This window comes from Castor canadensis, chromosome 8 (assembly GCF_047511655.1).
Source record: "Castor canadensis chromosome 8, mCasCan1.hap1v2, whole genome shotgun sequence".
NCBI classification, from domain to species: domain Eukaryota; kingdom Metazoa; phylum Chordata; class Mammalia; order Rodentia; family Castoridae; genus Castor; species Castor canadensis.
Genome location: NC_133393.1, coordinates 51,376,195 through 51,384,601, shown reverse-complemented (window position 1 = coordinate 51,384,601; position 8,407 = coordinate 51,376,195). Strand labels below are relative to the sequence as shown.

The 8,407-nt window shown below is 39.4% G+C and overlaps 1 long non-coding RNA gene across 1 annotated transcript; it reads right to left on the bottom strand.

Moving 5' to 3' along the window:
- Window positions 1–233: 233 nt before the first annotated feature.
- Window positions 234–5,422, bottom strand: LOC141425487 (uncharacterized). Its single transcript, XR_012450496.1, has 3 exons — window positions 4,468–5,422; window positions 1,087–1,317; window positions 234–836 (listed from the first exon to the last, which is right to left on the bottom strand). It is a non-coding gene; the product is annotated as an uncharacterized lncRNA (long non-coding RNA).
- Between the last annotated feature and the right edge of the window lie 2,985 nt (window positions 5,423–8,407).

Below are 8,407 nucleotides of genomic sequence, written 5' to 3'. Positions count from 1 at the left end.
AAACCAGAGAAATTACAAGCAAATGGGGAGTCAGCAAACCACTCCCTTCCCACTCCCAGACCCTCAGCACATGCAGGCAAACAGAGCTGAATTATTTGATAAATGATGACACATAAGAGGTTTTCCCTCTTGGAAAACAGCTCTATACCACAGCCCCATAAATGTCACAGTTTCCCCATCAGCACAGAAGCAACATGTTCCAATCTACATATGCAGCAGAAGCCAGGCCTGCGTATCTTGAAGCATTCTCCAAGCGCTCACTCTGGAAGGCATTTCTGATGGCTTGTGATTTAAGCCACCTCTGTGAAGCTCAAACCAAAAGCCGTACATACAGAGAGATTTCACTAATTCATTCTAATGACCAGGAGACGCATCCAAATTTGCTACATTTCCACGGTATAAAAAAATGATTTAAAAACGGAGCTGATGACATATAAATTCACTTTATTGACCCAGTAAAGTACTTGCACAGCAAATAACAATGCAACTCAATGCTAAGAGGCCTTGACTGGGGTATGATAGTAGACATCAGCCCAAGGTAGAGAAGTCATTGAGAGCTGGGGAGAGGGATCCCCAAACTCCTCCAGGCCCCACCAACTCTGTTGTTTCCACTGAGGGGAGGAGCCGGTGGAGGAGAGACAGAGTTCTTTGTGTCCAGATAAGTATTTTCAAAGTGTGGCCCCAGGCCAGCAGCAGCAGCAGCACATAAGAATATGGAAGAAATTCTCAGACCCCCCCTCCTAAGACCTGCATAGACAGATACTCTGGGATGCACCCCTCAGCTGTTTTAACAGACCCTCCAGGTGGTCTTTGGCTGATCCAAGTTGAAGAACCACCTGCCAAGAGAAGGCACATGTCACAATGAAAGAAAACTGGCCCTGGCCAGAAGCTTACTTGAGTAGAGAGCCCCACCCCACCTGTCCCCAAATACACTGAGGGTGGGACTGCCCACCACCGAGCCAAGTGAAAATATTTCTTCTAGTAAAGTCACTTTGCAGCTACAGCAGCAGCTTCTTTCCCCAGGTTCACAAAACCCAGCATGACAAGCTGAAAATGAGAGACAGAATTGCCAGGAAGTGCTTCTACCTGACTTTCTGGTTCCATATGCCTAAGTAGCAAGGGGAGAAGTCAGTGCTGACTTGTCTTCCTCAGACATGCTGAACCACTTGCTTCCAGCAGGGGCAGCCATGAACCCCAACAGAGAAGAGGTCCTCTGTGTTAATTTCACAGTTCAAGCCCCCATATGCACTGAAGACTGCGTGTGGGTAGAAGACAACTCTCGCATACACACAGCATGGTGTTAACTGTATCATGAACCTGATTGGTAAAACACAAATGTATTTAAATCATTAAAAAAGTAAATTATTTCCATGATTGTACTCTCTGGACAGTAAATTAGATGATCAATCCCTCAAAATCTAAACAAAATTTACAATAATCCATGCATAGTTCAGGAATTGGAAACATTTTAAACTGAAAAGTATCACTTGTACGGTCTGTGTTTACCATAGTAAAAGAGAAATAATAGGAAAATAACGTGAAATTTGTTTAATTATTAACCTTTTGCTTTTTTTGTTTTCAAAGCTGAGGATCAAAGGCCCTCATGTATGTTAGGCAAATTCCATCACTGAGCTATAGGCCAGCTTTTAAAACTTGTTTTGTGTGTGTGTGAGTGTGTGTGTGTGTGTGTGTGGTGGTGGTGGTAGTGGTGGTGGTGGTGTTAGTGGTGGTGTTGCTTTGTCATTTTGTTTTTTGCTTGCTTGTTTTTGAGACAGGACCTCACTATGTAGCCTAGACTGGCCTCAAACTCAATCTTTCTGCCTCAGCCTCCCAAGTACAAGGATTCTAGATTGTGCACCACCGCACCCAGCTCTAAGTTTGTTTTTAATAATTATTCTTAGCTTGTTAAAACAACTTGAAAAATAACTGAAAATCACTCTTCAGATAATGTTTTCTTATAATGGTGTGAGGATGTTTAGTGAGACAGTAATTTCCTGACAATGAACAATTTTGCACCTGGGCTGAGTTACACATGACAAAACACTTAGGAAAATCTGAAGTTATGTACATTTTCCTATCTCAGGCAGCTTAAATGATCACAGTTACAGAAACAGAAATAGCCTCTCAAGGTTTCCTCTAGTCCTTTTCTTTTCTGCCAAAGAATGGGACAAACAGCACTGGCATTTCAGCTGTGCAACACAGCTTCTCCCTCCAGGGGGCAGACTTTCCTCATGATAGCACAGCACCTGTCCTCTACTGAGACATCTACAGAGCATTCATGTGGCTTTCCTCTTCCATCAAGCTCTTTCCCCTTACTAGGGTAGCTAATGTTCTGTAATTTAATAATCTCTTGCAAATATGCCTGTGAATAGCCAGTTGGGATTTCCTCTGACCTCACCTCCCCCTTTCCCTTCCCTCTTCTAGGTTTCGTCTGGGGTCTGTGTCCCTGCTCCAGTCTCTATAAATGACTAGCTGCTTCTACTCTTGGCCTCTACTCAATGCTGCCTCTTCTTTAAGTTCTTCTGTGGTCACCTGCTTCTGCTTTCAGCCCAACTTACTTCCTGTTTGCTTGGCAGTGTGGATCACGATCAGAAATCAATTGTCTCCTTCATAATGTTCTCCATTAGGAGATTATCATGTATAACTATTATGTTATTTGGACATGCCAATCCAAATAACAATCAGAGAGATAATCTCCAAAGAGTTGGGGATAAAAGCCAGGGCTTTTTACATGCTAGGCAAGCACTCAACCACTGAGCCAAATCCCAGTCCTAACATGTGCCATCATAAGTCTGAGCATATTTAGAGGTTGAAGCAAGGGGAAGTTTTTAATAACAAAAATGACAAAGGTTCTGTAAGATACGTTAGAACAATAATTGTTGACCACATATTAATAGCAAGAAGTGACATCAGTCTGAGGCTGAACAGAAGATTGCTGGCAAGATTCAGAACCTCCCTTGGTATAAGGTTGTGGTGACTTTTATATGCAGCTGTGGTCTGGCAGAGTTTTTTGTGAGTAGTTATGATCAGGAAATCATGCATGTGAACCCTTCTTTCATAACCTCCTGGATTGATTGATTTTGTTAGGATTGATGCAAGCAACTCCACTTTGATTCTGACAACTTTCACAGAGTTTCCATGGCAAGAGGACCTGAATCCTCAGAGTGGCCTCTGACTCAACTTCTCATAGTTGCATCAACTGCACATTGAGGATAAAAGCAACCTCCTAAGGTTTTAGGGTGGATTAAATGAAACATCTCTAAATGATAAGACATAAGGGGGTGGTTAGAGCTCTTCCTAGAGTGTAGTACATACACAATAACTAGTCATTGTTAGCAGCTAGGGGACCTTAGACAGCCTTTGTTTCTAGTAAGGCATCAGGAAACAACACAAATGAGAGCATGTGTTCCCTGAACCATGACACTTAACCCTATGCACTAGTGATATCGGGAGACATTTATGACAGATACTCATCAATGGGGCCATCTAGCCTCTGTGCTTCTGGATGAGATAGACATAAATTGTTTGTTCTGACATCTCATGGGTAAAAATGGGATAGGGAGCATTATCGAACCCTCTTCAACAATGACTACTGATGTATGGGACATGGTCCCTAGAGAACTAGCTCCCTGTTCATAGCTCTGGGGACCAGTGGGCAGATGAGGCAGAATCAGTGCAATGTCAGATCTTTCCCATCCATAAATAGAAAGCTTTCCATGGGAATGTGGTGCCTATTTTGTTCCTGAAGCCAACCTGATAAACTAGGCATAGTGAAGAGGAAACTTCCACCTTGAACCAAGATATAAATGACTTATTATCAAAGTTCTAATTGTTGTTTTTAATTCTAAACTATCTGTTAAATAAAAAACTCAGGCTACATGTGTGTAAAACACCCAGCAACTCCCCACTGCTCTGGGTTCTGATACAGACCAGGGCAAGCAGCAAAGAAAAGGAAGGAATATTTGTTTTTTAATGACAGGGCCAAATACCCAGTGACCTCAAGGCAGGCCTCCTATTTGCCACCTCAGTGTTGACCCTGAAACCCACCAGGAAGACATTCCTGAGACTCTTCCCTACCTCTTCTGACAGTTCCTTCACAAGAAAGGCAGACCAATGTATAGCTCCTTTCATCTCCTCAAGCATGCTCTCTTACCTCAGTGTGTTTCTGTATTTTGCAACCACATTCAGAAAGATATCATTTTAAATATTTTGCATGCCACAGTTCATCTCTGTCAAAGGTACTTCCATCAGTTGGAAAGGCACCTTATCACCTAACTTGTAATACAAGTCTGTGACCAGAATGTCATGCCATTTAACTCTGTTCCGACACTAGCCAGTCAGCACAGACCTACAGGGGAGGGGACTGGGTTCCACAAGGCTGCCTCTACTTCAGACACTAACCACAAGCCTCACACCCCTGAGACTTCTGTCTGAGTGTACACAAATGCAAAGGTTGACATGACCTACCTTCAGGTTCAATGATTTGCTAGAACAACTCAAAGAACTCAGGAATGCATATGCTTACAATCTTATTTTTAAACGGTCAACTCAGAGACAGTCCAGTGGAGGAGATACATATTGAAGGTCAGGAGGCTAGGTGAGAGACATGGCATTTCTATGGCCACTCTGGGCATGCCATCCCCCAATTCCATGATGGGTTCATAAAACCCATCACAGCAGTCCATTGATTTTTGACGAAGCTCCTGTAGTGGGTCCCAACAGAGTAGCCTAAAAACAAAAATGATGTCACTGATGTTAAAATCTCACTGGACCAAACTGAATCTAAATTGTAATCTGGCTGTCTGAGAAACCAGGAAAGAGATCAAAACTAAATTTCCCAAACAGCCCAGTTTGAGTCAGCATAAGAATAGATTTCCTTACAAAAATGTAACAAAGTTTGACCACTAAATCAGCACTGCAAGTTAAGGAGTCCTACACACAGAGAAGGAAGATAAATGCAACCAGAAAAATACAGGAAAGAATAAACCCCACTAGACAAGTAGATTAGCAAACAAGTAATAGGAAAGAGGTTAACATTACAAAGAAAATGACAGAAAATACCACATACCTTTCAAAATTAACACTGAATATTAGTGGTTTCAGTTCTCTAATTTAAAAAAATACAGAATGGTGAGTTGGATTAAAAAGAAAAGCCTGAGGATCTTGTTATATAGTTCAAGCCTGGAATTTATAAGGAACCTTAGGCTGGTTTCAAACTTGTGGTCTTCCTGCCTTAGCATTGCCGGCTTATGCTACCATGTCCAGTTTCATCAGCATAATTGATGTTTAAAAATGGTAAACATTTTTCAGGTATCTATCGGTCATTTATACTTTCAAGCTATATACATTTGGTGCATTTGCCCATTTATTGATTGTATTATTTAATCTTTTGGTGTTTAATTTCTTGAGTTCTTTATTCTGGATATGAATTCCCTGTCAGAAGAATAGCTGGCAGACAAGTTATGGAAACAGCCAAGATGCCCCACCACTGACGAATGGATTAAGAAAATGTGGTATCTATACACAATGGAATTTTATGCAGCCATGAAGAAGAACGAAATGTTATCATTCGCTGGTAAATGGATGGAATTGGAGAACATCATTCTGAGTGAGGTTAGCCTGGCCCAAAAGACCAAAAATCGTATGTTCTCCCTCATATGTGGACATTAGATCAAGGGCAAACACAACAAGGGGATTGGACTATGAGCACATGATAAAAGCGAGAGCACACAAGGAAGGGGTGAGGATAGGTAAGACACCTAAAAAACTAGCTAGCATTTGTTGCCCTTAATGCCGAGAAACTAAAGTAGATACCTTAAAAGCAACTGAGGCCAATAGGAAAAGGGGAACAGGTACTAGAGAAAAGGTTAGATCAAAAAGAATTAACCTAGAAGGTAACACCCACGCACAGGAAATCAATGTGAGTCAATGCCCTGTATATCTATCCTTATCTCAACCAGCAAAAACCCTTGTCCCTTCCTGTTATTGCTTATACTCTCTCTACAACAAAATTAGAAATAAGGGCAAAATAGTTTCTGCTGGGTGTTGAGGCGGAGGTGGGGGGGGAAGGGAGGGGGCGGAGTGGGTGGTAAGGGAGGGTGTGGGGGCAGGGGGGAGAAATGACCCAAGCCTTGTATGCACATATGAATAATAAAAGAAAAAAAAAAAAGAATAGCTGGCAGAGATTTTCTCTCATTTTGTAGGCTCTTCATTCTGGTGATAATTTCCTTTGCCATGCAGAAGCTTTTTGATTTGATGCAAATCTTACTTGTTAATTCTTGCTATTATTGCCTATTGGAGTCCTGTTCAGAAGGCCAGTGTGTATATTTACATCTTGAATTGCTTTTCCTGTGCTTTCTTCTAGTACTTTCAAGTCTTTGATCCACTTTGAGTTGATTATTGTACAAGGTGAGAGACAGGGATCTGTTTTCAGTCTTCTACATGTAGATATCCAGTTTTCCCAACATCATTTGCTAAAGGGGCTATCTTTTCCCCAACATGTTTTTGTCTTCTTTTCCAGAATCAGATAACTGTAGCTCTGTCCTTGTGAATTTTAGAATTGTTTTTTCTAGTTCTGTGAAAACTGTCCTTGGAATTTTTATGAGTATTGCAATGAATGTGTAATTACTTTTGTTAAAATGGCCATTTTAGCAATATTAACTCTTCCAATCCATGAACACAAGATGTCTTATCTTCTAGAGTCTTCAATATTTTTCCTCCATATTTTATGGTTTTCACTATAGAGCTCATTAACTTCTTTGGTTAGGTTTATTCCTAGGCCTTTTTTTTTTTTTAAGAACATTGTGAGTGAGATTGTTATTCTGATTTCTTTTTCAATGTATTCATGTTGGTATATAGAAAAGCTACTATTTTATGTTGATTTTGTACCCTGCTACATTGTTGAAGGTGTTTATCAGATCTAAGAGTTTTCTGGGGGGGGGGTCCTTAAGGTATTTTAAATATAGGATCATATCATCTAGAAATAGGGATAATTTGTCTCCTTTCCTAGTTTTACCCCTTTTATTTCTTTCTCTTGTCTTATTGCTCTGGCTAAGAATTCAAGCACTATTAGTAAGAGTGGTGAAAGTGGACTTTCTTGTTTCATTCTTTCTTTTAGAGGAAATGCTTTCACTTGGCTATGTTCTGTCATTTAGCCTTTACTATGTTGATATATAATCCTTTTATTTCTAGTGTCTTCAGGACTTTTATCATGAAGAGATGCTGAATTTTTCAGGGGCTTTTTCTCCATCTATTGAGATGATCATGTGATTTTTGTCCTTAATTCTATTTATGTGCTATATTATGTTTATTGACTTACATATGTTCACAGAGCCTTTGTATTGTTTTTTAGTTTCCATTTCATTAATTTCAGCTCTGATCTTTATATATGTTGAAGTCACTTGCTATTATTGTATCTGTCCCTTTCTGTCCAGTAGTATTTGTTTTATGAAATTGGATGCACCAAGGTTTTGTGCATTTATACTTATGATTGATATACTTTCTTGATGGATTGTTTCCTTTATTTAATACATAGTGACCTTCTTTATCTCTTCTGACTAATTTGGGTTTGAAGGCTGCTTTGTCAGATATAAGAACAGTTACTCTAGCTTACTTTTGGATCTCATTAGCTTTGGACATCATTTTCTATCTTTTCACTTTCAGTTTGTATGTGCTTACCAGCATTGTCTGTTTCTTGCAGATAGAAATCTCTAATCTTAATTAGAGATTAAGACCATTCACATTTATCTTGTTAAGTGGTGTATGCTAGTTGATTTAAATTTTCTTTGTTCTTTTTTTCTCCCTTGCTTTTTTAAAGGTTTACTGAGTTTATAATATTTGATTCTCTCCCAACTCTTATTTGTTTATATATTCCTCTGGTGAGATTTATTCTTCCTGAGCTTTTTTTTTAAGATTGTGAATGTCTTTCTTCATCCTCTGTATATTGGATTCCTTAAACTATCTTCTTCAATGCTGGCTTAATGGGTCATGAATTGCTTTAGTTTGTGCTTACCTTGAAAGGTCTTTATTTCTCAGTTGATTTTAAAGGATAATTTTTTTGGATATAGTAATTTTGGTTGGCAGTTATTTTCTTTCATGGATTGAAATACATCATTTCCTGCTTTCCTTGCCTTTAGGTTTCTTCTGAGAAGTCTACTATTATTTTGATAGAATTGCCTTTGTAAGTAACTTGGTGCTTCTCTCTTTCAACTTCCAATATTCTTTATTTGCTCTATATTCTTTATTCTTGGCATTTTAACTATAATATGATGTATAGATTTCATTTTATGGTCACAACTTCTTGGTGTTCTAAACACCTTCTGTACTTGAATTTGGGGTAATTTCTTTTATAATTTAATTGAGTAGGCCTTCTATACCTTTAGTCTGTATCTCAGATCCCTCCTCTACA